The 27,701-nt window shown below is 45.1% G+C and overlaps 1 protein-coding gene and 1 pseudogene across 2 annotated transcripts in view; both read right to left on the bottom strand.

Annotated features, from left to right (window-relative positions):
- The window catches only part of DPYSL2 (dihydropyrimidinase like 2), a 104,280-nt gene that overhangs the window by 68,299 nt on the left and 8,280 nt on the right, over positions 1–27,701 (bottom strand). The window lies entirely within an intron of this gene.
- On the bottom strand, positions 16,987–17,608 carry LOC139011226 (coordinator of PRMT5 and differentiation stimulator-like; annotated as a pseudogene).

Here is a 27,701-nt window from a genome sequence, read left to right as displayed (position 1 = left end):
CCTAGCCGAGGGCGAGCGCCGGGCTGCGGGCCCCCGTGGCCTGGCAGCTGGGAAGTCGGGAGCAGGGAAGGGGCGGCTGGAGAGGCCGCAGTCCGCCGCCGCGGATGCAAACCCCGCCCTGATGGCCCTTGTGCCTTCGGCCCGCGAGGAACTTGGGGGCAGGGGGCTCAGCAGCTGCCTGTTTAGGCAAAATTGGCTCAGTCCGGGGCCCTGTTCTCTAACAGTCACGCCCACCGAGGCCCATCTGTTGGTCGCATTTCTCTGGTGCCTGCAGATCTGTTGAGAAAAAGCTGTCGGAATTACAGCGCCCAAGGAGCCCCCCAAATTTTCAGTGCTATAGACAGGCCTCCACACACCTAATGGGGCAGAAAGCGATGAGGAGAGAGAAGCAGCAGAAGGGATGAATGAAATGAAAGCTTATGTCCCAAAAGAAGGGGAAACTGAGTCATGGAGAAAGGCCCCTGGAATCCGAGTTAAAAACACTCCCCAGCCATAGACGCTAGTCACTCACAAGGCGCTGGAGGCACCTGGACAGGTGCGGCCTGAGTCGCTGCGGAAGAAAACGCTGGTCCCGCTGGTCCCGGGCAACATACCTGGGCTCCTCTTTGGAAGGTTGCCCGGGCAGGTGCAAGGGCTCAAACCAGAGGCAGCCATGGCTTTGGATTTCTCTGCTTGAGACCAAACAATAGCTAGGCCTGCATAATCTAGGCCGTCCAGCAGCCATTAGAAAAGGCATCTATTTAACTGGCTCACACCTGCTCAGCAAAGATTAGCCAGATAAATACAGAATAATCCTGGGGCTACTGTGGGCCCCTGTTCTGATGTCTTTCTGCATCTGGCCACTTTGGATTGTTATCTGTTCACAAAGTGTGAAATGCACCCACTCACTCATTCCTGTAAATTCTAAAGTCCCAGAAAAGGGGTGTGAGGCATGCAGGAAGCTCCCCAACTGGTTAATTCATTCAGGTTCCAATTAGCTGTGCATCTTGAAAATAAAATAGAAGCACTTCCTTCTCCAACCATGGGCTGTGCTAAGAGAAAAGTGAGTTGATGTCAGCAAGTATGGATGTCAGCCTGCAGGGGTTCAAACCACAGTCTGAGAACGCATGAAGTGGGCCCTCCGACCTGTGAAAGCCAACAGTGCGTTGCAGCTGGGGGTGTAGAGTGGCAGGGCGCCACATGTCATTAAATCACAAGAAACTGCCACTTGGCAAGCAAGTAAATAATGAGATTCAAATTAATTCAAAACCAAATAATCTCTAATTATATTGTTTGTTTATATTCTTTTATGTTTTCCTGCTCCTGAATTGTTTGATCTTAACAGATTTAACTATATGTAGTTGATTGCCAATTTTTCATTGAATATTTTGCTTTGCAATAAAAACTCCTAAGAGCTTTTGTGTCACTTATTTTTATAGCCATTGGCATGAGGTTCTTAGTCCATAATTGACATTTCCACTCATAAATAACCAAAGATGTAAGGCTTAAACTGATTGGTCTGTTCTAAGATAGAGCCTAAGAGTATTTGGCACATAGGAGACAGCAAATAGTTTTAATTGACCAAGGAAAAGAACAGCCAGCAACCTGCATTTCTTACCATACTTACCACTCCATGCAACGCAGAAAAGTAGAGGTGGGGGAAGAATTTTCCACCTACTCTACACTGAAAACTTGTTCCTATACACTTTTTATACTGTCTTTAAACAAACATTGCATGAAAATTTTCTGTAAAGTTTCAGATCATTGTCCCTCTACCAAATATTTTAGTCTGTTCTTGGGTAAGATTTTTCCAAATTTTTTAAAAATTAAATGCATGTCAAACCTGAAAAGGCGTTGTAAGATGGCCTATTCCACATTATGACCCCTCCCCAAAGCCCCTGCCTTCCCATACTCCTCCCCCAGCACCTACAACGAGCAAGATGTGATGACGAAATGACAGAGCCATTTAATGAAATGGTTCTTCCCCTTGCATTTTGGTGGTCTGGGGCAGTGGTCAGCAAACTGCAGCTCGGCAAACCGCGGCTCGCGAGCCACATGCGGCTCTTTGGCCCCTTGAGTGTGGCTCTTCCGACTTCTGCGCATGGGCCACGAAGTTTCAATTGCACTGTACGTGCGTGCCCCTACGTGGTATTTTGTGGAAGAGCCACACTCAAGGGGCCAAAGAGCCGCATGTGGCTCGCGAGCCGCGGTTTGCCGACCACGGGTCTGGAGGAAGGAGAACCTGCCTAAACAGATCCATGAGCAGGAGTGAGGTCTACCCAGGTGCTGTATCAGACTCTGACCTCTGCAGCTGCATCTCCCATCCCTGACACCCATGGCCTCATCCCATGCTCAGGGTGCATGCAGAGGTGCGCCCACACACACTGCCCTTTCCCAAATCTGTGCCCTGTCCTGTCCTGTTCTCTTCACCTCCCTCCCTTGCCCTCAACACTTCCTCTAAAAATGAGCTTAAATCATCTCCTCAATAAAGTCTGCCCTCATCCTGTCTCCTAAAGTCTTAAGCACAACCTCCTATATTCACCTCAACTGTAACATACATCCTGCTATATTGTAATTATCTGTCCATTTCTTCTATTAGAGTATGACTCCTAGGAGCTAAAAGCTTTGCATTCCTCTTTTCCCAGGAACCTGGTCCATGGTGGGGCCCTCAACATTGGGTGCATAAATAAATGCTGCCATTGCTATGACAAGAAAAGAAGATTTTTCCATGTCACCATCACAGGGAGCTGTGACATCAACAATATCTCCAACTCAGGCATTGCTCTGAGCACTGTGGCCTTGCTGGGGCTTCCTTCTTGGCAGCCCAGCTCCTCTCCTGCAAGTCACTAAAAGTGCAAGAGAACCTTGTTATCATGCAGCTTATTATTCTTTTCATGGGTGTAGCTGCCTGGATTTTAAGCTACACCTTCCCTAAACAAACTGCCACGCACCATCAAACCTAGGGAGAGAGCATCCAGTCCTAAAATGAACTCCGGAACCCTACAAGGCATCTCCAGTCACTTCTTCTCAGCACCAACTTCTTAAAGCCTTCCCTCTCCACCCTCCCAATATTCTTTGTGCATACCTATATGATGCCATTTATCGTATTATACCACCTACCCTATCAGATGATGGCATTCCTCACCTATACCATCACTAAGTGAGCATGACTTTCCTTCCATTTAAAGTTGAAGCTCAGCCGAAACCGGTTTGGCTCAGTGGATAGAGCGTCGGCCTGCGGACTGAAAGGTCCCAGGTTCGATTCCGGTCAAGGGCATGTACCTGGGTTGCGGGCACATCCCCAGTGGGAGATGTGCAGGGGGCAGCTGATCGATGTTTCTCTCTCATCGATGTTTCTAACTCTCTATCTGTCTCTCTCCCTTCCTCTCTGTAAAAAATCAATAAAATATATTTTTAAAAAAATAAAATAAAATAAAGTTGAAGCTCACAGAGACTGGGCACTCTTTCAAAAGCCTTACTCGTGTCTTACCCTCATATAGGGCCCAATGGGGTGAGCGTTCAGGAAGGATGGGATGCATGGGTGGGTGTCCAAGGGGTGACCTCCAGTCAGTATTAAGATGTTCGCGTCATACATCCTGGGGGAGCTGGGGTGGGAGATGGAGGGCTGTCACTCAGGCGCCACTGGGTGACTGGCTGCTTTCAGTTCCTCAGCACCCTGCACAGTACGTGTCCCGTCTGGGACCAGGCCCGCCACTGTCCTTGGTTTCATCTTCCCCCTTTGGGAAGCAGGAGTAACCATTTCTGCTTCTGTGGCCCCACCTGGGCCCCTGCAGAAGTGTAACGTTCAGGATGTCATAGAGCAGAGAAACTCCAAAACAGACATTGCTGACAAAGAATGGAGCCTAGATGTGGCCAGGAGAAGCCCTGAGCCCCGCATTGCTCAGCACTGACGCCAAGGGCTGTGGCTCACATGCAGCCTGCAGAGAAGTTAACATTCACGCGGTGGCAAAGAGAAGGTACTGGAATGCTTTGCCAGAAACTGAAGGCATCGAGTAGGACACTTGAGCTGGAAGAGACGCCTTCTTCTCTGCTGATGGAACCAGGCCATCCGGTGCTTTCTTTGTGCATGTAACCCTGAAGGGGCAGGGTCTGCAGAGGGACAGGCAGGGGCGGGCTGACGGGTCCAAGCCTGCCCAAGACATTCCCCTCATGGTGCCTTCTTTACTGGGGAGGGGGAGGGGCAGGGACAGAGTGGTGACCCATAAAGGTCAGGAGTGACTGGCCTCTGAGCTAGATGCGGGTTTTGCTAGATTTGTAAGACTGGCGGTCAACCTAGTGGAGGCTGTGAACACATGCGGAAGGAGGCTCAGCTGTCCAAGCCCATGGGGCCCAGAGGAAAGTGTGCACTTCACAGCATCTAGTAAACTTGGCATTCTCCTCTTACCTCCAGCCAGTAGACATCCTCCCAGGTGACGCTTGCATTCCCTACCTTGCACATCAAACATGCTCTGTGTGACAGATTTTCCCTGGGGTTTTTCTACAGAGCAGGACACTGACAGCATCTTGCTCCAGCCGTCATGCCTCAGGCCTGCCCTCTGGCGGTGAATGAGGAAAGTGCACTGAGGTCCCCTCTGTCTTGGTCTGGCTGGTTGGTGACTCAGAACTAGGGAAGGGCCTTGTTCCAGTGTTCCCGAGTCCCCTGGAGTGACTTTGCCCCTGCACTGGAATCCTTTGGGGCCCTGCTCAGACATCCTGATTAGAATCTCCAGAGGTAAAGCCCCGGAATGTTAACTAGTCTACCTCTGGCCACTAAACCACCCCAGCCTCCTTTTATAGAAGAAGCGAGAGCACTCTCACTCCCTACCTAGGATTTTTCCAACTCCCCAGAATACATCGGTGCTCTGCTCTTTACCCAGTGGGACGGACTTACGAAAGAGTGGTAAATATTATCATCATGACCCTCTACTTGTCTGCCTTTTAGTGAAACACTGTTATATAGTCAGTAAGGAGGGAATTAACATTTACTGGGCATCTACCATAGTCTAGGTATAGCACTGGGTACTTTAAATACATCTTATTTAATCCTCCCAAGAATCTTACTAGGTAAATCTTCATTTTATAGACAGGGGAGTAGAGCTCAAAGCAAGCTCTTGTTCCAGGCTCAAGTTTATGCAAGAGCAAGAGCTGGGTTCTAATTCAGGCCTGAGTGATGGCCTCAAGCCCAAGGGGCTAGTTCTTTAAAGGATAAAGTACTTGCTTAGCCAAAACCAGGACCTACCTTGTAAACTAGGTGGGCTTCTGTCTCTTTCTTCCCCCTCTCACAATCCCAGCCTGAGCTTCCATCAGTCCCCCGGGGCCTGCACGAGTTCCTTAAACACTTCCCCTGTCCCCAAGTTAATTCTCCATTTCTGTCTTTTCTTATCACCCAACATGACTCAGTTTCTCTCAGTGGCCCAGCGCTCTTCTCATTGGAAACATGATAGATTAACACCAAAGTTTAAATAAGCAATGAATATGCAAAAGAGGAAGACCTTGATTGGCAGAATTTCAGACAACAAAGCAGGCTGCTTGCAGAAACCAAATGCAAACTGTTTATCACAATGCCTCCCTTCCCAACCTCGCCCTGGGCTTCCCTCCACACACAGCACCCTGGCTTCCTTCTGTTTTCTTGCAGCAGCCGCTGCTGCTGCTGGCCCCTCTCCTCGCATTCACTGCAGGGCCGGCTCCTTCTCACCCTTCAAGGCCCTCTTCAGGGAGATCCTCCCTGACACCCCTATCAGAAGGCCGCCCACAGACTCGCCAGTTTTCCCTATCTCAGCACTGTCACCAGCTGGAAGTATTCTTGTGTATTCGTTTACTTGGTTATTTCTTGTCTCCGCCTCTCAACTGCAAACTCCCTAATTGACCCTGTTCTCCACCCCAGCTGGCAAGGCCCGCACAGCACTCAAGGGCAGAGACCGAAGGGTAACCCGTAGGTGAGCCTGCAAGCTGCTCACCGGCCCTCCATGCTGTGACAGCGACGCCGTGGTGGTGGCAGTGTACGCCAGGTGCTTCACCGGATCCACAAAGCCGTTCTCCTCTGCCCTGGGCCCGCGCTGGCGGCTCTGTGCCCAGACCATCACCATCCAAAGAAAGTGGGCCCTCAGGAGGACCCCAGGGGAGGAAGTCACTGGCAGGAGAGCAGCCACTGGAGCTGTGCTGGGGCAGCCTGGCCACGCACCTGTGGGCCTTTTCCTGGATTCCAGCTCCATGGGCAGCACTGACTTCCTGTGCGTGCAGTGAGGCCAGGGCAGGCAGGGTCCAGAGCCTGCACTTGTCCACAGGGCTCGGGAGTTCCCTCTGCCTCTCAGGAATTAAGGAGTAAAGTTAAATGAGTGAAAAGGCCACTTTAAAGTGATTGGGCTGAGAGAGGAGGAAAGCAATCCCAGGGGCCTGAGACACTAAGGGGGCGGTAGTGTCCTCCCTCCCTCCTCTTCCTCTCCCTGCAAGGCCACTGCCTTCATCTGAGGTGTCACCATCTTTCCCAGTTAATTATGGGGACCCTGCTTCTGGAACCAGTTCTGTCCTGAAGTCAGGGCACTTTTGAAAAAGTGCAAATCTGACCATTTCATTCAATCCCTGCATCCTAAAGTCCCAAGCCCTCAGCATGGTGTCCAGGCTTTTTGAACAGCCCAGCCTCTGCCTCTCTCTCTCTTGCCTTCTTTAGTGCTCTCTGCATCCCTGTTTCACACCCTGTGCTCCAGCCACATCAAACTGTCTGCATTCCCTGATTGTGTTGAGTTGTGTGTAAACTGTGTCTATAATCACAACTCCACCTTTCCCAGCACACCCTCCCCTCACTGAGCCCTCACAGGTCACCTCCTCTGTGCAGCCATTCCCGAGCCTGCAGGCAGAGGTGACCACTCCTCCTGCTGTGTACCATGGGGCCCTGCACAGACACCTAGTAAAGTGCCTAAAACAGTTTCCTGCACTTTCTTTATATATTGTTTCCTTCTCCTACACAACAAGCTTCCTGAGGTCAGAGGCTTCACTTGTTTCAGCACCCTTCATAGGGCCTTACATATAATAGGCACAGGGCAAATTCTAAAAGGCTGGCTGGCTGGCTGATGGATGGATGGATGGATGGATGGATGTATGGATGAGTGACTGGGAGGGTGGGTGGATAGGTAGGTGAATAAATAAGATCCTTGAGCAAAAGTTTTAGTTATAAAATACATTTACTCTAGGGCTTGAGTCTAAAATGATCTTTCAGGGCATAAAATTCACAACCAGGCTGTCTTAAGACCCACCCTCTTAGTTAAAGTTCCCAGGAGGATCAGTGGCAATCATGACAACCATTCATTCTCTCCTACCAGAGGAGAATGTGGAATGCCACTAAGGTCTGGGCACCTCTAACTTGCTACCACTTCCACCTTACAGTCAGAGATGGATTAGGCCCCCACTTTCCATGTTGCGGAAGTGTTGCAGAAACTTATTTTTTTTTTTTTAGAGGAAAGGGAGAAAGAGAAACATCGATGTGAGAAACATCTATCGGTTGCCTCCCGCATGTGCCCCAACCGGGGCTCGAACCCGCATCCTGGGCATGTTCCCTGACCGGAAATCGAACCTGCCACCTTTTGGTGTACAGGATGATGCCCCAACCAACTGAGCCACACCAGCCAAGGCTGCAGAAACAGTTAAAATCTGCAGACATGTCTCCAGTCACTTCTCCTTAGTGGGATAGGAGAGCTAGAACAAAGGACATCTTTACAGCATAGCATTCCCTGTGTGACAACTATCCCTCCTGGTTGCTAAGGGGGAAGTTCGGACAGGCAATGGCAGGATGACCAAGTTCACCTTGTGAAACATTCTTTCAATACAGTATTGAGACAAATACTCCCTGTGACACCCCTTCCACTATTTTTCCTTTCTTTGGCCATTTCAAGTCATTTGGCCATTTAGCCTGCAGAGTGCCCGAAGTAGTCATGGTGCAGTGGGTGACCAGGGTTGTCACCAGAATTGCAGGGGATCCCTGGGGAGCCAGCGGTGTGAGCCCTTTCCTCTCTGTCCCCGTGGGGTCCAGGCCAAAGCTGAGAGGCGCAGTGGGAGTCTCCCTCAGATGCTTTCCCGAGTCCCCATTTGCTGGGGAGGCCAGGCCTGTCTGCGCATTCCTGTGACCACTTCCCAATCAGAATGAAGAGCAGTAAGGAACTACATTTCATTCTCTCTGTGTTTTCATTTGGTTTTTATCTCTGCATTTCAGCACTGAACATTGCTGTTGACATTTCTTCAAGCTCACTCATCCTTTCTTTGGCTGTAACTAGTCTATTTGTAAGCCCATCAAAGACATTCCTTATTTCTGCTACTGTGTTTTTGTTTTAATTTCCGTTTGGTTCTTTCTTACAATTTCCATCTCTCTGGTAACATTATCCATCAGTTCTTACATGTTTTCCACTTTTTCCATTACAGCCGTTAGCATATTAATCATAGGTATTTTAAATTTCTCGTTTGATAATTTCAGAATCACTGTCATATCTGAGGCTGGCGGTGAGCCTGGTTCTGCTCTGTGTCTCTGAGCTGTGTTTTGTCTGTTAGTGTGCTTTGCAGGGCTGCTGAAAGCTGGCCATGGGTGACTGGGTGTAAAGTGGTCGCTTCTGTGGGAGGCTTCTGCTGCAATAAACTCTGATTCTCTCTATCGGCTAGTCTCTCCGATTGTAGGTGCGGCAGTTGCCCTGAGACCGCACTTATCTAATGGATCTAAGAAGAGTTGTTGTTTTTCAGTTTGTTCAGCTTCTTTCCTGTGAGACTAGGAGTCGTGACTTCCAAACTCCTGGCATGTCAGATCAGAAGCAGGAAGTCCTCTCATCTTACCCCATTTATTAAAATGTAACACACACAGGGCATGTGCACAATAAATGTAAATAAATGCATGTGTATAATTTTCTAAAAGACTCTAGAAGGATATACACTAAAATATTAACAGTATTAATATTTATGAGCAGTTACTGTGTGCCAGATATTATTTCAAGATCTTTATAGTAATTAATTATTATTACATAATTGTTATAATATAGTATTACATAATTACTACTGATAATAATTGATTTATGTAATTTGCTTAAATAATTTAAGTAACTGTTTAAGTAAATAATTATTTAAATAAGTAAATAGTTCATTTATTCCTCACAACAATCCTAGAGATAATTTGTTTTTATCTTCATTTAAATTTTATAGATAAAGATGCCAAAACCGGTTTGGCTCAGTGGATAGAGCGTCAGCCTGCGGACTGAAAGGTCCCAGGTTCGATTCTGGTCAAGGGCATGTACCTGAGCTGCGGGTACATCCCCAGTAGGAGATGTGCAGGAGGCAGCTGATCGATGTTTCTCTCTCATCGATGTTTCTAACTCTCTATCTCTCTCCCTTCCTCTCTGTAAAAAATCAATAGAATATATATTTTTTAAAAAATAAATAAATAAATAAAATAAATTTTATAGATAAAGAAACTGAGGCACAGAGAGTCAAGTCACTCACCTCAGTAAGTATTTGAACTTAGGCAACGTGTCTGCAGTATCTATCAGCACACTTACTGAATAATAGTAACAGTGTTATTTTGGGGGTGGGATTAGAAGAGAGAGCCACTTCTTTATACTTTTCTGCAATGTCTGAATTTTCCACAATCAGCATATGTTACTTCTGTAATAAAATAAATAGATAAAGATATTGCCTTTAAGGAAAACCAGTAGGTACAGCGGCCAGGGGAGGAAATCACAGAAAGCGTTTCAAAGTCAAATTGAAGCTGCTCTTATATTGTCACATCTCTGCTCGTCTCCATAAAGGGCTGTGGCTCATACACTATATCTAGCAACGACTTCAGACCAGTGTTTCGCAAACATTTTTACTAAGGTCCTTAGTAAAGAAATATATTTTACATCATGACCTAGCACACATCAGTGTCCATGCAACTGGAATAAAACAAATATCTTCTTTTTAAAGAAGTGGCCACAACCCACTACAGCATGCTCACCACCCGCTAGCCCCAGTTGAAAGGCTCTTAGACAACTATGACAGAGCAGTAGTTGGTGTGACTGATTGACAGTATGACTGCCACATATCTGCCATAGACCTTTCCATCCAATTCTCAGGTGGCCGATGTTCAAAACTGGAGAACGCTCATGGCCTTTGGAGGTTCTGGTCTACCAGGCATCAGGCAACTGCTGGGAGCAAAGCCCACCAGCTCCTGGGACTGGTTTGTTTTATGTGTCAACTTGGCTGGGTCTCAGCACCCAGATATTTAATCCAAGATTATTCTAGATGTTTCTGTGAAGGTATTTTTAGATGAGAGTAACAGGTAAGTCAGCACATTTTTTTTAAAAAGTATATTTTATTGATTTTTTACAGAGAGGAAGGGAGAGGGATGGAGAGTTAGAAACATCAATGAGAGAGAAACATCAATCAGCTGCCTCCTTCACACCCCCCACGGAGGATGTGACCGCAACCAAGGTAATGCACTTGACCGGAATCGAACCTGGGACCCTTCAGTCCACAGGCCAATGCTCTATCCACTGAGCCAAACCGGTTAGGGCAAGTCAGTACATTTTGACTAAAGCAATTAACCTCCATAATTAAAGTGGGCCTCATTCAATCAGTTGAAGACTTTAAGAGTAAAGAACTGGCTTGGCTGGTGTGGTTCAGTTGGTTGGAGCATCATCCCATACACTGAAAGGTTTCAGGTTCAATTCTTGGTCAGAGCACATACCTAGGTTGCAGGTTTGACCCCCAGTTTGGGTGCATACAGAAGGCAACCAATCGATGTTCTCTCTTACACTGATGTCTCCCTCTCCTCTCCTCTCCTCTCCTCTCCTTTCCTCTTCTCTTCTCTCCTCTCCCTCCCTCCATCTCCCTTCCCTTCTCTCTAAAATCAATGAGCATCTCCTTGGATGAGAATTTTTTTAAAAAACAGTAAAGAACTGATGTCCCCACTGCGGAAGAGGAGGAAATCCTGCCGGCAGACCACCTTCAGATTTGAACTGCACATCAGCTCTTCCCTAGGTCTCTAGTGGCCCAGCCCCCCCTGCAGACAGTGGCTGGACTTGCCGGCCTCCATAATAATGTGAAATAAATCTTTCTCTCTACATAGGCACATCACATTGGTTGTATTTCGCTGGAGAACCTGAGTAATAAAGTGATGAAGTTACAAAAGATTATGACTTCTGTCTTACTAGCATCCTCTTGCAGTTGCCTTCTCTGCTTGCATGCTTTGGCAAAGAGAGCTGCCACGCTGGGAAGACCTGTCGGCCTGTAACTGAGGGCTTCCAACAGCCGGTGCAGAAGTGAGACCATCCATCCAATGACCCAGGAGGCAATGAATCCTCTGACAACCATGAGGGGGAGCTTGGGAGCACATCCTTCCCCAGTCAAAACTGAGAGGTGCCCACAGCCCTAGCTGGCACCTTGACCACAGAGCTTGCGAGAAATCCTGAAGTAGAAACTCAGCCAAGCTGTGCCTGGAGTTTCTTCCATTGACACAATGGCATGATGAGGTGAGCCTTTGGGAGGTGATTAAGTCACGAGGGTGGAGCTCTCATAAATGCGATCAATGTCCTTAGGAGAAGAGGCCAGAGAGCTCTCTTGCCCCAAGTGCCATGTGAGCATACACGGAGGAGTCAGCTGGCTGCACCTGGGAGGAGAGCTCTCGCCAAAACTTGACCCAGCTGACACCCCGATCTCAGACTTCCAGCCTCCAGAACTGTGAGAAATTAGTATTTGTTGTTTAAGATACTCAGTTATGGCAGTGTGTTATAGCAACCTGCACTAAGATCCCTAACGATTTAGCCACCGTTCTTATGCTAATCTAATCAATAAAGGAACAGTCACAGAAACATTATTACCAGATAAGATAGTGAATGTCCAGTTAAATTTTTATTTGAGACAAGCAAGAAATAATTATTTTAATATAAAATGTCCCAAATATTGCATAGGACGTACTTTTCTAAACAAAGTAAAAAAAATTATTAGATGTTTATCTCAAATTTAAAATTAACTGGGTGTCCTATATTTTTATTTGCTAATCTTGGAAACTGTACACAGAAAGGGTGGGTAAGTTGGCCAAAGTCAAACAGCTGGTAAGTAGTAGCAGCTGCTGATATAAAGCCAGGCAGCTGACTCGCGCTCACACTTGCACCTCGTGGGTCTCTGTAAGGGCTACTGAGATAGTCCACATAAAGGGCACAGCTGGGGCCTACCACCCAATAAGAATTCAAATGGGTAAACGGAGCATGCGCGGCTCTGGCAAGAGTCCTCTTCCTGGCTCGCAGGTCTCCTCACATGGTGGAGAGAGAGAGGACTAGCTCTCTTCCTCTTTGTAAGGACACTAAGAGCATCATGGGGGCTCCACCCTCTTGACTTAATCACCTCCCAAAGACACCACCTCCTACTACTATCTTCTTGGGGGTTAGGGTTTCAACGTATGAATCTGGGGGGGACACAAACATGCAGTCCATAAAATTAATGGAAAGAAGCCAGTCACAACAGGCTTCACATTGTATAATTCTATTTATATGAAATGTCCTGAATAGGCAAATCCATAGAGAAAGAAAACAAATTAGTAGTTTCCATGGACTGAAAGTAGAGGGAATAGAGAATTACCGCCTAATGAGTTTGTTTGATGAAAATATTTTGAAAGTAGATGTGTGATCTTTGCACAACTGGTGAATTGTGCAACTAAAGCCACTGAGCTGCACACTTTAAAAGATAAAATGTTATGGTATGTGAATTACACCTTAATAAAAAATGATTTACCGAAACTCAATCTTCTGAGGCCTATCCTGGGCCCACTTACTCCTTCTTGGAAGATACCCGCCCCCCCTTCTCTTTTACCTAAAAATAAAGCTTATCTCGCATCAACTCCCTCAAATGTCCTCCCTTCACCTTCAACCCATCCCCGGGGTCACTCAGTCTCTTCCTGGCTGCAAAAGAACGTCCAGGCCATCCCCACGCAGCCACGTGCACCTCTGCACTTGAAGCCAATCACTCCTTCCTGGTCAGGGAACCACAGCCCCACTCCCTACTGGTCCTGCCCTCCCACAGGGCCTTCCTCTCACTACTCACATGGTCTTGTCAAAAGCAAATGGACTTACAAACTCACAAGGGCCTCCCCTGTGCCTGCCTTTGACCACCCACTGTGCTGCTGAGCAACCTGACCTGAAACCCACCCTGTATGATGTCTCCCTCTCCCAGAGTTCCCTTGCCCACTTTCCCTTCTGGGTGGTGATCCACACCTCAGTCCCCTGGAAAGTCTCCTGCTGTGAGGGACTTTCTCCTCCAGCAACTGTCAAAATGCTGCCCAAATAAAGTTGATTGTGTGCTACTACCATCTAGTGGCCATTTTCCTTTATGAGCCTTGATATCTTTATGGACATGGTCATATGGGTTATAAGGCAGTGACAGGGAAGGATCTATTGAATCCACAACATGACATAGAAAAATATTAGGAGGGATGGAAACCATATTGGAGTGGGTTGAAGTATAAGTTGCAGTATCCAAAATATATAAACAACTCTTCCAAATCAAAAGAAAAGACAAATATTCCCACAGAAAAATGGGTAAAGATTATTGATAGAAAGTTTACAAAAGAAACACTTTATAAAAGACCAGTAGCCATCTGAAAAGAAGCTCTATCCACCAACACTCAGACAAAGGCAAGTGAAAATTATGAGATCCCATTTTAACCTCTGTGATTGGCAAACTTTTAATATTTGATATCAGTGTTGGTGAAGTCATGGCGAAACCAGTATACATCTATTTGGCTAGTGGAAGTGTAAAATGGACAGTCTTTTTCAAGGATGATTTGACAATATCTATAATATTATTAAATATGTTAAATGTTTCACCGTCCAGTGTCTACCACAGAGAAACATTAACACTCTTGCAAGCAGGCACATACAAGACGCTCCCTAAAGCTTTGTTTATTGTCCATAAAAACTGGAAATAACAGACAAATGGGTAAATATGCCATGAAATATAGAACAGTGTAGTAATTAGAAAGCCATACTGGGGAGCCAAATGCCTGATTTTATATCCTAACTTCATCACTTACTGAGCACATAACCTTAGGCAAGTCACTTATTCTCTTTCTGCCTCAGTTTCCTCATTAAAATGGAGATAATACCTACTTCCCAGGGTCATTGAAAGGCCTAAACAAGTAACTACATGTAAAACAATTAGAATCGTGCTTGAGACATATTTAGCACACAATAAATATTAGCAATTATTATTTGTATCAGCAGTTAAATAATGTAAGTTTATAGGAACTAATATAATTTATATATACTAACATAGACCTTTGAAACACAGAGGGGGAAAAGGAAGAGTTGCTGATAGTGATTTCATATAGTTAAAACACACAAAAGCACACATGCCTGCACACAAATAATAGACATTATCGCCAGGACGTACACATGTGTAAATATGTAGAAAAGGGGCTGGACGGAAACCAAAGAACAAATAAACCTTGGTTCCCTCTGGTCAAGGGAGGGGACCAGGATGGGGAGAGTTGTCAAATGGGCTTTAGCCATATCTCTATTTAATAATATATTCCTCTGTGATGTATATAAAGTTCATTTTTTTATTAAATCTTTATTGTTCAGATTATTACAGTTGTTCCTCTTTTTTCCCCCCATAGCTCCCCTCCACCCGGTTCCCACCCCACCCTCTGCCCTTACCCCCCCCCCCCACTGTCCTCATCCATAGGTGTATGACTTTTGTCCAGTCTCTTCCCCCACCCCCCACATCCCTTTCCCCCCGAGAATTGTCAGTCCACTCCCTTTCTATGACCCTGATTCTATTATATTCATCAGTTTATTCTGTTCATCAGATTTTTTATTCACTTGATTTTTAGATTCACTTGTTGATAAGATATGTATTTGTTATTCATAATTTTTATCTTTACCTTTTTCTTCTTCTTCCTCTTTTTAAAGAATACTGGTTTGGTGGTGATGAACTCCTTTAGCTTTTTCTTATCTGTGAAGCTCTTTATCTGACCTTCAATTCTGAATGATAGCTTTGCTGGATAAAGTAATCTTGGTTGTAGGTTCTTGCTATTCATCACTTTGAATATTTCTTGCCACTCCCTTCGGGCCTGCATAGTTTCTGTTGAGAAATCAGCTGAGAGTCGTATGGGTACTCCCTTGTAGGTAACTAACTGTTTTTCTCTTGCATCTTTTAAGATTCTCTCTTTGTCTTTTGCTCTTGGCATTTTAAATATGATGTGCCTTGGTGTGGTCCTCTTTGGATTCCTTTTGTTTGGGGTTCTGTGCGCTTCCTGGACTTGTAAGTCTATTTCTTTCACCAGGTAGGGTAAGTTTTCTGTCATTATTTCTTCAAATAGGTTTTCAATATCTTGCTCTCTCTCTCTTCTTCTGGCACCCCCATAATTCAGATGTTGGTATGTTTGAAGTTGTCCCAGAGGCTCCTTACATTATCTTCATATTTTTGGATTCTTTTTTCTTTTCCGGTTGGGTGTTTTTTGCTTCTTCGTACTTCAAATCTTTGACTTGATTCTTGTGATCTTCTAGTCTGCTGTTGGATCTCTGTGTATTATTATTTCAATCAGTGTATGCTTAATTTCTAGTTGGTCCTTTTTCATATCCTCAAAGATCTCACTAGATTTATCGAGGGTCTCACTAAATTTATTGGCAGTTTCTAGAAAATTCTTAAAAAACCTTATAACCATGGTTTTGAACTCTATATCCAGGAGTTTACGTTCCTCCATTTCTGTAATTTGTGACCTGTTTCTTTGTCTCCGAATTTTGGCTGCTTCCCTGTGTTGATAGAGTGGCTTTCTGTGCTAGGTGTCCTATAGGGCCCAGTAGTTCAGCTTCCCCAATTACCTGAGGTGGACACTTTTGGTGCACCCCTTTGTGGGCTTTGTGCACAGTCTAGTTTTAGTTAAGCCTTGATTGTTGTTGGTGTCACTGGGAGGAATTGACCTCCAGGCCAATTGGCTGTGAGAATCAGCTGTGTCTACAGTGGGAGAACTTCTGTGCTGGAGACACCCTTCTGGGGCAAGACTTGCTTCAGTGGGGCTTTGGTGCTCACTGAGTCTGCCCCCTGAGTGTGTCCCTTATGGATCTGAGGAGTTGTAATCTGGATGGTCCCACTCTGACCACTGGGTACACTGGCTCTTGGATCTCTAAGGAGGTGCTAATTTAGCCTCTGCCTGAGGCTACCCAGCAGGAGCTATGGAGAGATCTGCAGATTCCTCTTCTTTGTTTGGGGTTTGGAGGTGCCCAGATGAGGCCCAGCTGTGAAGCAATGCAAACTGCTGTGGGGCCTTGGGCCTTCTTTTGGATGTTCTGGGTCTCTCTGACCCAGCTGCAGTTTGTTAGGTAATTTTAGATTGCAAAGGGCCAGGCCATTCATATGCAAAAGCCTCTGCACACAGCTTGGCTGGGGTGGGGTCTCAGGGAATCAACAGGGCGGAGCAAACAGCTATGGCTTATCCTCAGCCCTGCCCTAAGAGGCCCTGGGTCTCAGTGTCCACAGTAATTGCTGCAAGCACCTCTAAGAGAAAGCCGCCCTCGATTTCCGCCCGATGCCCGACAGTCCAGTTTCTCTCCGTATGAGTCTGGGTCCCCAGAGACTCGCCCAGAACTGGAGTTCAGAGCAGTTGGGAGCTTGTGTCTCCCTCCCAATTGAAAAAGACAACTGTGTCCTCAGTTGCCAGTCCTTTCCACGTGTGCCTCCCTACCTCTGCACTTTACTTCCACACCTCCTCTGAGTCTCAGTGTGCTTTTCTCTTTCCTTCTAGTTGTAGAATTTCCACTCAGCCAGCCTTCCTGTGGTACTGGATGATGTCCGTTTTGTCTTTTAGTTGTAGTTGTTTTTTTTCTTTATTTATAAAGAACACAACTCCTCCTCCTAATGCAGAAACAAACACACATCTAAAGAGGTAACACACTCATGAAAAACAACAACAGAACGAGGGGGCAGTGGGACCTTATTTAACACCAGTCTGTTTGCCTGGCTCAGGAATCATTGGGAATGTTTCCTCAGATATGACATCTCACCTCAAAGAAAAGAAGAAAGACCTTAATCTTGAAGACCCATGTACCTGGCAGGCAAAAAGCTGTACCCTCAGTCTTCAGCGTCATCGAACTGTCCAGTTTAAAAGGCCATCTTGGAATAATGGGGTATCGGTGGAGGTGGATGATGCCAACTGGGGTCATAAATCATGTCTCCTTGCAGGGCACAGCACACCTAAGGTTTGACCTCTTGAGAAATGCAGCCCTGGATGTCATCAGCATCTTACGGATTCCCTTGATCCGCTTTCAACTCTAAGTCCCAGTCCTCATTAAAAGGATCAGCAGCCTGTTCCCTAGGCAGACGCCTGGACACCCCTTCTGGCAGCTCCCAGGTATTCAGTTCCCCATCAGAATCTTCATCCTCCATAGCAAAGCCTTCCTCTTCAGAATGGGTGCCCTCATCACTGGCAGGACCACCATTAGGGATGCTCTGTGCTCCACTGGCTAGTCCATCCGTGGCTTTCTCAGTCTCTCTCTCCTGACCTGAGTGGTCATGCGGGGCAAAGCCAGCCTCGGCACTGGGGGGCGAGTCCCACGCTCGCCAGCGGCAGACCCCAAGGCGGCTCCGCGGCCCCCAGCGCCAGGGCCCAGGCAGTCTGAGGGTCCATGCCCAGCGGCCCGGGCTCCGGGCCCTGGACGCCGGGCAGCCACGTGACGCGCCAGCCTATTAGTTGTAGTTTTGAAGTGGTTGTGCGAGGCAGCAATTTCAGGTGTTTACCTATGCTGCCATCTTGGTTTCTCCTAAAGTTCATTTTTTAAAACAGTGAGTGTCAGATGAAGAAACATAGATATGTGGATAAGTATTTAGAAAAGTTTGCTAAGAAAAGGAGTAGAAAATAGTACAATCTGGAGAGGATTGTGGGGTCAAGAGAGGATTTTGTGAGTTTTATTGTTGCTGTTGTTTTATAATGTTTTATCATGGAGATGCTAAAGGACCTTCATATGCTGATAGAAATGGTCTAGTAGTGGCAGGAATGGGTGCGGAACTTGTAGGATGCAGAAAGTGATGATATTCAGGGTATAGTTAGCAGATGGCCATAGGCAGAGTAGGGACCTTCCTTCTGCTGTGAGGGGTAGGGAGGGGAAAGACAATACCAGTGAGGGAAGATGACAAATTTGGTGGTGAGAAGATAAATGAGACCCCTCCATAATCACATCTAATAAAATATAAACACTGTCTAAGTCACAAAATACCAAACGTCTCCCTCTCCCAAACAGTGTGAGTGCCTCTACTTCTTTACCAATCACAGCTTCGGCCCCTCAGTCTAATCTGCCCTTCCATAGATAAGGTTTCTTGAGATACTCAGTCATAGAATTTTCCCCACTCTATGGCAGCACCAGTCCAGAGGGAATCCTTACTTCCTTGGACCCTGCCCAAAATCACCACACCAAAGCTCAGATCCCTGTGTCGTACTCTCCTTCAGCGATGGCCATGGTTCCACAAGTATGTGTTCTCCCTCAATGCAACAAATTATAAACCAAACTCACTTAGCTACAGGTGTGGTCCTAGTGGGGACCAGATGAAAGGCATTGACAGTCTGCACAAGTAAGAATTGAATGATTATTTGACAGGATCAAAAGTATCTTTCTCAAACAATAATGAAAACATAGAGACCTCATTAAAGTCAGAAATCAAACAGGGAACCCTCATACTACCACCACCTTCTGACATGTTTCTAGAAGGTCTAGCCAATGTAATCAGACAAAGAAGAGAAATAATAAATAAAGGCATTGGAGAAAAGACATAAAAGTAACATTAGGGCCCTGGCCAGTGTGACTCAGTTGGCTGAGCTTTGTCCCATGCATCCAGAAGTCACAGTTTGGATTCCAGGTGAGGGCACATGCTCAAGTTGCAAGCTCAATCCCCAGTAAGGGGAGGGGGGGATTGCAAAAGGCAGCTGATCTTGTTTCTCTTTCTCCCTCTCCCATCCTCTCTCTCTAAAAATATATATATATATTTTTTAAAGTAATATTAGGTAATAAATTGAAAAGAGGATCAATTGAAAACTGTGAGAACCTATTATCTATACTAATAAAAGGGTAATATGCTAATTAGACCAGGAGACCTTCCAGACAAAGCCATGGTGGCGGGGTCAAGGCAGAGGTGGTTAGAGGTGATAAGACCAGGAGGGGAGGGCAGTTGGGGGTTATCAGGCCGGCGGGGGGGCGGGGCAGTTGGGGGCAAGCAGGCCAGCAGGGGTGTCAGTTGAGGGTGAGCCGGCTGGCGGGGGGGCAGTTGGGGGCGAGCAGGCCAGCGGGGGGGGGGGGGCAATTGGGGGTGAGAAGGCTGGCAGACAGAGTGGTTAGGGACGATCAGGCAGGCAGGCTGGTAAGCGGTTCCCCCGAGGGGTCACAGATTGGAGAGGGTGCAGGCTGGGCTGAGGGACACACACCCCCATACACAAATTTTGTGCACCGGGCCACTAGTTAATTAATATAAAACTCAAGAGTCAGCCAGAATGTAAACTTCAAAATATAATGGGGAAATTTCCCATTCAAAATAGCAACAAAACATCTGGGAATAAATGTAACAAAAAAAATTCAGAAAAATAGAACAAAGGGCCTGAAAAGAGGGGATATAATATAAAGTTAGGAAGAAAGCCTGATTATCTTTAAAAATATGTCTTTTAATTCAGTATATAAATTTAATATAATGTGATAAAAATCACATCAGGTTTCTGTAGTTGAAAATAACTTTCATGGAAATTACAAATGAGTAATGACAAAATGAAGAAAAGTGAAGATATTAAAAAATTACAGCTCACTTGTTGAGCATTGACCTATGAACTAGGAGGTCAGGGTTCAATTCCTGGTCAGGGTACATGCCTGGGTTGCAGGCTCAATCCCCAGTGTGGGTGTGCAGGAGGCAGCCAATCAATGATTCTTTCTCATCATTGATGTTTCTATCTCTCTCCCCCTCTACCTTCCTCTCTGAAATCAATACAAATATATGTATATTTAAAAAACTTACAGTAACTAAAGTGGCATTGAAATATTGTGACATTAGTAAGGCAGATCAGTGGAACAAAGCAGGAAGCCCAAACACATCCAGACATATTTACAAAGTTGAGTATATAAAAACTACTGGTAAGTGAAGAAACATCAATTATTTAGAAATTGCCATTAGGACAACTAGCTAACTATCTGAAAAATTGTTATACCTTACTTCAAGTTATAAATAAAAATTAATTGCCAGCCCTGACCGGTTTGGCTCAGTGGATAGAGCATCGGTCTGTGGACTGAGGGGTCCCAGGTTCAATTCTGGTCAAGGGCATGTACCTTAGTTGCGGGCACATCCCCAGTAGGGAGTGTGCAGGAAGCAGCTGATCGATATTTCTCTCTCATTGATGTTTCTAACTCTCTATCCCTCTCCCTTCCTCTCTGTAAAAATCAACAAAATATATTTTTAAAAAATTAATTGCCAGATTTAAATATAAACCTAAAAAAGTGTAGAAGAAAATGTAAGTAAATGATAACTTGAAAGGCAAAAAACAAGTCAGAAAACATGAATTGACTTGTGTGAAATTGAAATTTGGATGTCAAAAAATAAAAGTCATACAAAAATTAGAGACAAAGTAGGAAAAAAATGTGTAACAAGTGTCTTTAAAGTGGATACATTTTGATACATAGTTTTTATGAATCAATGTTTTAAATATGAATACATTAATAGGAAGTGGGCAAAAAAGGAGGATGCCACTTGTCACCTATAAATTTGGGAAATATCTATAAAACTATAATACCCAGTGAAGTCAGGGATGTTAAAAAGCAGTATTTCTCATTCATTTTTGGTGGAAGTATAAAGAATGAAAGAAACAACATGACCAAATGCTATCAGTGGTTATTTCTAGATAATAAAATTATACATTCTTTCTTTCTTAAAAAAAAAATTGCTGATCATATATCAGGAATGGAGGAACCAATATGGCAGCATAGGTAAATGCTGGTACTCACCACCTCCCACAATCACAACAAAATTATAACTAAAATACAGAACAACAATCATTCAGTACCACCTGAAAGCTGGCTGAATGACGTCCTACAACTAGAAAAGTAAAGAAGAAAGCACACGATGACTAGTAAGGGGGGGGGCGGGGGGGCGGGCGTGATAGGCTTTTCCAACACCCATGTGTGGTGTTTCTTCAACTGGGAGGGATATCTTTGCTGCAGAGGCCTCCCATGAGGAGCAAAGTGTCCCAAACCCACACTAGATCTCCAGCCCAGGGTTCCAGAGCTGGAAAGAGAAGTCCCCATAACTTCAGGCAGTAAAAACCAGCAGGGATTGTGGCTGAGTGACACGGAGGCTGCTGGAGACCCAGGCAGTTCCTCTTAAAGGGTAGGCACACAAATTTACACAGACTCACTCCCTCTAAGCTCCAGAACTGGGGAAATGGCTTGGGCAGATCTAGGGACATACAGGGAGGAACTGGATTGTCTGGCATCAGAGCAAGAACTTGGGGGTGGTTTTCTACCAGATAGGGGTGCTCACAGGGATCACTGTTCCTCTGCTGAGATCGCTGTCGCAGAGCTGACTGGCAGCCATATCTAAGTTTCCATCAGCCTGATTCACACTGTTCATTCCACCCTGGTGATTCCCTGAGACTCCACCCCATCCAATTTGCAACTTCTCCCAAGCTGTTTGTAGCCGCTTTTCCATATGAATGGCCTATCCGAGCTCAGGCTTCAGACTTTCCTAAAATCTCTCAAACAAGCAGCAGCTGTCCTCAGCGTGCCCCATACCAAGACAGCTTGGCCTCATCTGGTCACCTCCAAGCCCAATACAAGCAGCAACCATCTGCAGATTGCTCTGTAGTTGCTGCCAGGTGGTCCCAGGCAGTGACTGACTTTGTACCTCCCAGAGGCCCCAGAGCTAGGGCACCTAGTGAACAGCTTCAGATCATACCAGATTACAACTCTACACATCCATCAGTGACACACTCGAGGGGCAGACTCAGTGAGCACCAAAGCCCCACTGAAGCAAGTCCTCCAAAGAGGCATCTCAGCTCTCCCACTGTAGTTGCAGCCGGTCCTCACATCCAATTGGCCTGAAGGTAAATCCCTCCCAGTGACACCAACAACAATCAAGGCTCAACTACAACAGGACAGTGCACACAGGGATACACCTAGAGTGCCCAGCTCAGGTGACTGGGGAAGCTGAGCCACTGGGCCCTTCAGGACACCTACTACACAAGGCCATGCTACCAATTCCAGGAGACATAGCAGCTCAGCCTAATACATAGAAACAAATACAGGGAAGCAGTCAAAATGTGGAGACAAAGAAATATTTCACAAATGAAAGAACAGAAGAAATCTCCAGGAAAAAAAAACAACAAAACTAAATGAAATGAAAGCAAGCAAATTACTCGATACAGACTTCAAAAAAATGGTTATAATGTTGCTCAAGGATCTTAATGAGAACTTCAAGGGACTTAGTGAAACTTCCAAGGATCTTAGTAGAATGTCAAAGACATGAAAAAGGACCAGTCAGAAATTAAGCATACACTACCTGAAATAAAGAATAATTTACAGGGGTTCAACAGTAGAGTAGAGGATTCTGAGAATCAAATAAATGATTTGGAATATGAGGAAGCAAAACACACCCAATCAGAAGAGCAAAAAGAAAAAATAATCCAAAAATATGAAGAGAGTGTAACGTATCTCTGGGACAACTTCAAGCATACCAACATTTGCATTATGGGGTGGCAGAAGGAGAAGAGAAAGCACAAGATATTAAAAACCGATTTGAAGAAATAATGACAGAAAATGTCCCCTACCTGGTGGGGAAAAAATAAAAGACTTACAAGTCCAGGAAGCACAGAAAGTCCCAAACAAGAGGAACCTAAAGAGGCCCTTACCAAGACACACCATAATTAAAATGCCAAAGATTAAAGACAAAGAGAGAATCTTAAATGCAGCAAGGGAAAAGCAGAGGAGGAGGAGGAGGAGGAGGAGGAGGAGGAGGAGGAGGAGGAGAAGAAGAAGAAGAAGAAGAAGAAGAAGAAGAAGAAGAAGAAGAAGAAGAAACATGAACAATAAAATGGCAATAAATACATATCTATCAACAATTGAATCTAAAAATCAAAATAAACTAACAAGGATTCTAATGAACAAAATAAACTGATAAATAAAATAGAACCAGAGGCATGGAAACATGGAGCAGACTAACAAATCTCAGAGGGAAGGGGAGCAGGGGAATTGGAAGTGATTAACCAAAGAACTTACATGCATATAAGCATTACCTATGGACACAGACAGTAGGGTGGTAAGGTTTGGGGTGGGGCAGGAACCAGGTGGAGGGGGACAATGGGGGGGGGGGGGAGGGGACATCTGTAATACTCTCAACAATAAGGATTTTTTTAAAAAATTGCTTATTAGTGTAATCTATAGTCAACATGATACTTTGTTGTGTTACCTCTAAAAAATAAAACAAATTGGATTACATTAGTTTCTTATATTTATTTTCCCTAAATTCAGCTTAATCACTGCCCTATAAATATTATATATATAATACCACATATATGTGTGAATACACACACACAGGAATTTTCTTTGTATGAATAGGATCCTGAGATAAAAAGATCAGACCTATACAGTATACAAAATACTCAAGAATACTAAGTTATTGCAAATGCTATTTTTTTTTAAAATCTTTATTGTTGAAAGTATTACAGTTGCCCCCCCCCCTTTTTTCTCCCCACTTCCCTTCTCCACCCAAATCCCACTCTACCCCAGGCCTTCACCACCCTGTTGTCTGTGCCTATGGGTAATGCATGTATGCATATAAGTTCTTTGGCTAGTCACTTCCAATCCCCCTGCCCACCTTGCCTCTGAGGTTTGTTAGTCTGTTCCATATGCCCATGTGTCTGGTTTTATTTTATTAATCAGTTTATTTTGTTCATTAGATTCCTTATTTTTTATTTTGATTTTTAGATTTAATTATTTATAGATATGTATTTATTGCCATTTTATTGTCCATTTTTTTAATCTTTTTTTCTTCTTCTTCTCAAAGAAGACCTTTAACGTTTCATGTAATACTGGTTTGGTGGTGATAAACTTCTTTAGTTTCATGTAATACTGGTTTGGTGGTGATAAACTTCTTTAGCTTTTTCTTGTCTGAGAAGCTCTTTATCTGTCCTTCAATTCTAAATGAGAGCTTTGCTGGGTAGAGTAGTTGAAGTTCTCACTAAGTTCCCTGAACTTCTCATTAAGTTCCTTGAGCATCCTTATAACCATTGTTTTGAACTCTGTATATGGTAGTTTGCTTGCTTCCATTTCATTTAAGTTTTTTTCTGGATATTTCTTCTATTCTTTCATTTGTGACATTTCTTTGTCTCCACAATTTGGCTGCTTCCTTGTGTTTGTTTCTATGTATTAGGCTGAGCTGCTCTGTCTCCTGGAATTGGTAGCATGGCCTTGTGTAGTAGGTGTCCTGTAGGGCCCAGTGGCTCAACCTTCCTAGTCACCTGAGCTGGGCACTCTAGATGAATCCTGTGTGCACTGTCCTATTGTAGTTGAGCCTTGAGTGTTGTTGGTGTCACTGAGAGGGATTAATTACCAGGCCAACTGGCTATGCAGACCAGCTGTGACTACAGGAGATTCCCCTATGGTGCAAGACTTGCTTCAGTGTGGCTTTGGTGCTCACTAGTCTGCCCCTTGACTGTGTCACTTGTGGATGTGGTAGGGTTGTAATCTGGTGTGGTCTGAAGCTGATCACCGGGTGCACTGGCTCTGGGGCCTCCTGAGAGATGCAAAGTCAGCTACTGCCTGTGCCCTGCCTGGGACCACCCGACAGGAGCTGCAGAGTGATCTGCCAATGGTTGCTACTTGTGTTGGGCTTGGAGGTGACCGAGTAAAGCCAAGTTGTGAACAAAGGCAGGTTGCTGCTAGTCCCAGGCCTGGGGCCACTTATCAAGAGGATGGGGCATGCTGAGGCCAGCTGGTGCTTGTTTTGAGAGATTTTAGGAAAGTCTGAAGCCTGAGCCAGGACAGGCCATTCATATGGAACAGCCACTGCAAACAGTTTGGGTGAGGCTGCAAATTGGATAGGGCAGGGAATCTCCAGGGTGGGGCGAACAGTGTGTGCCAGGTTGATGGAGACTCAGATATGGCCACTGCCTGTTGGCACTGTGACGGAGAGGTCTCAGCAAAGGAACAATGAACTCTGCCAGCATTTTTGTCTGGGAGAAAGCTGCCCTCCCACCACACACACACAAGTTCTTGCCATGATGCCAGACAATTTAGTTCCTCCCCATATGTCCCTGGATCCTTTCAAGCTGCTGCCCCAGCGCTGGAGTTCTGAGGGAGTGAGTCTGCATAAATCCGTGTGCCGGCCCTTTAAGAGGAAATGCCTGGGACTCCAGCAACTCTCTTGTCACTCAGACACAATCCCTGCTGGTTTTTACAGCCCTAAGTTACTAAGACTCCTTTTCCCGGCTCTGGAACCCTGAGCTGAGGGGTCTGGTGTGGGGCTGGGATCCCTTTATTCTTATGGGGAACGCCCACAGCCAAGATATCCCTTCCAATTAAAAAAGAAGCCACATGTGTGGTCAGACCAGCTCGTTCCCCACCTCCACCCCTCCTATCGGTTCCTACCAGTCTTAATGTGGCTTCTTCTTTAATTCTCTAGTTATAGAACTTCCGTTCAGCCAGATTGCAGGCAGTTCTGAATGATGGTTATTTAATTGTAATTTTGATGTGGTCATGGGAGGAGGTGAGTACTGCATTTACCTATGCCACCATCTTCTATGCAATTCTTTGCAAATGCTATTCTTAATAAATTTCAAAGCTCCCATAAAACATTAGGATTTAGTTTCATGAATATCACGCTGGAAAATGAAGCCCTGGAACTTCTTTGCTAGATTTCTTTTGATCAAGTAGTCCTAGAACAGCCAGGGATAATATAACATCAAAAGCATAAGTAACAAAAGAAAATACAGATAAATTAGACTTCATCAACATTAAAAACTTTTGTGTATCAAAGGACACTCTCAGGAAAGTGAAAAGAGAACCCACAGAATAGGAGAAGGTATTTGCAGATCGTGTATCTGATAAGGGGCTAGTATCCACAGTACATCAAGAACTCCTACAACTCAACAAGAAACAAACAACTGAATTTTCAAAATTCACAAGGGACTTGAATAGATTTTTTTTTCCAAATAAGATATACAATTGCCAACAAGCACATAAAAAGATGCTCAACATCACCACAATGAGATACCACTTCACACTCGCTAGGATGGTTATAATTTTTAAAAAGGGAGAGTAATCAGTGTTGTGGAGGGTGTGCAGAAATTGGAACCCTTATACAATGTTGGGGGTATATGTAAAATTGTGGAAAACAGTTTGCCAGTTCCTCAAAAAGCTAAATTTAGAATTGCCATATGATCTAGCAATTCCCTTCCTACATAGCTAAGTGAACTGAAAACATACGTTTAAACAAAACTTTAAAAAGAATGTTAATAGCCAAATATTATTCATAATAGCTAAAGAGTGAAACAAACTAGTGAATGGTAAATAAATTGCTACATACAAACAATGGCATATTGTTCAGTGATTAAAAAATATAAAAGAAGGACTGATCGCTACAGTGTGAATGAGCCTTGAAAACATTACCCTAAATGAAAGAAGCCAGACACAAAAGGCCACGCATTGTATGATTCCATTTATGCAAAATGTCCAGAACAGGCACGTCCATGGAGACAGAAAATAGATTGGTGGTTGCCAAAGGAGGATGGGGGTAGGGGGTAGGGGGTGAGAGGATAATGGGAAATGATTGCTTACTGGATATGGAGTTTCGCTTTGGAGTAATAAAAATATTCTGGAATTAGTCAGTAGTGATGGTTGCACAACATTGTGAATGTACTAGTCACTAAATTGTAGACTAAAATGGTTAAAATAAGAATTTTATGTTATGTAAATTTTACCTCAATTAGACCATTTCAAAAATACAACTAAAAGACGGAACGGACATCACCCAGAACCACAGGAAGGCTGGCTGAAGAGAGACTCTACAACTAGAAGGAAAGAGAACAGCAAATCGAGGCTCAGAGGCGGCGCAGTGTGGAAAATACAAAGGTACCGAGGTGCGCGCGCAAAGCAGGCTGGTGGCTGAGGGCGCGGTTGTCGTTTTCTGTCGGGAATGAGTCTCAGACTCTGGGCTCCAGATCTGGGCGAGTCTCTAGGGACCCAGACTCAAACGGGAGAAGCGGGATTATCCGGCATCAGTTGGAACCTGAGGGCAGCTTTCTCTCCGAGGTTTGCAGCGGCTGCCGGGGTTCTGAGAAGCAGAGCCTCTGGGAACGGGACTGAGAGCGGCCATAACTGCTCCCTCCGCCCGCCCTGTTGATCCCGCCCCGCCCAAACCCTGCGCACAGCCATTTGCCGATCGCCTCAGGCAAAGGCTGGATTAGCGCCTCCCCAGAAGGCAGACGTTTTCCATACAGCTGATTCCTACAGCCAGTCGGCCTGGTGGTCAAATCCCTCTAGTGTTAACTACAACAATTAAGGCTTGGCTAGAACAAGACTGCGCACAGAGACCACAAGGGGGTGCACCAAGAAAGCATAAAAGATGCGGAGACAAAAAAACATGACAGAAATGGAGGATATGGAGCTAAGAATCGCAATTTTGAGGGCTTGCCATAAATTTGTGCAGAGCCTCACGAAAACTAATGAGACCCTCGATGCCACGATAAAGAAATTAGAAAG

Source organism: Myotis yumanensis, unplaced genomic scaffold, assembly GCF_028538775.1.
Source record: "Myotis yumanensis isolate MYYU_CA2020_CCGP unplaced genomic scaffold, mMyoYum1.0.hap1 SCAF_5, whole genome shotgun sequence".
NCBI lineage: Eukaryota > Metazoa > Chordata > Mammalia > Chiroptera > Vespertilionidae > Myotis > Myotis yumanensis.
Note: the sequence above shows the minus strand (reverse complement) of the source record. Positions and strands in the feature narration are given on the sequence as shown.